Below are 1,076 nucleotides of genomic sequence, written 5' to 3' on the forward strand. Positions count from 1 at the left end.
TGATAGTACCAAATGATAAGATGGTGAAATTCTGGTCAGTCTCTTGTGTTAGTACCAAATGATAAGACAGTGAAATTCTGGTCAGTCTCTTGTGTTAGTACCAAATGATAAGACAGTGAAATTCTGGTCAGTCTCTTGTGATAATACCAAATGATGAGATGATGAAATTCTGGTCAGTTTCGTGTGTTAGTACCAAATGATAAGACAGTGAAATTCTGGTCAGTCTCTTGTGATAGTACCAAATGATAAGATGGTGAAATTCTGGTCAGTCTCTTGTGATAGTACCAAATGATAAGATGACGTAATTCTGGTCAGTCTCTTGTGATAATACCAAATGATGAGATGATGAAATTCTGGTCAGTCTCTTGTGTTAGTACCAAATGATAAGACAGTGAAATTCTGGTCAGTCTCTTGTGATAGTACCAAATGATATAATGGTGAAATTCTGGTCAGTCTCTTGTGTTAGTACCAAATGATAAGATGATGAAATTCTGGTCAGTCTCTTGTGTTAGTACCAAATGATAAGACAGTGAAATTCTGGTCAGTCTCTTGTGATAGTACCAAATGATAAGATGACGTAATTCTGGTCAGTCTCTTGTGTTAGTACCAAATGATAAGATGGTGAAATTCTGGTCAGTCTCTTGTGATAGTACCGAATGATATAATGGTGAAATTCTGGTCAGTCTCTTGTGTTAGTACCAAATGATGAGATGGTGAAATTCTGGTCAGTCTCTTGTGATAGTACCGAATGATAAGATGGTGAAATTCTGGTCAGTCTCTTGTGATAATACCAAATGATAAGATGGTGAAATTCTGGTCAGTCTCTTGTGTTAGTACCAAATGATAAGATGATGTAATTCTGGTCAGTCTCTTGTGTTAGTACCAAATGATAAGACAGTGAAACTCTGGTCAGTCTCTTGTGTTAGTACCGAATGATAAAATGATGTAATTCTGGTCAGTCTCTTGTGTTAGTACCAAATGATAAGATGGTGAAATTCTGGTCAGTCTCTTGTGATAGTACCAAATGATAAGATGGTGAAATTCTGGTCAGTCTCTTGTGTTAGTACCGAATGATA

The sequence above is a fragment of the Limulus polyphemus genome, unplaced genomic scaffold (assembly GCF_000517525.1).
Source record: "Limulus polyphemus unplaced genomic scaffold, Limulus_polyphemus-2.1.2 Scaffold4218, whole genome shotgun sequence".
NCBI classification, from domain to species: domain Eukaryota; kingdom Metazoa; phylum Arthropoda; class Merostomata; order Xiphosura; family Limulidae; genus Limulus; species Limulus polyphemus.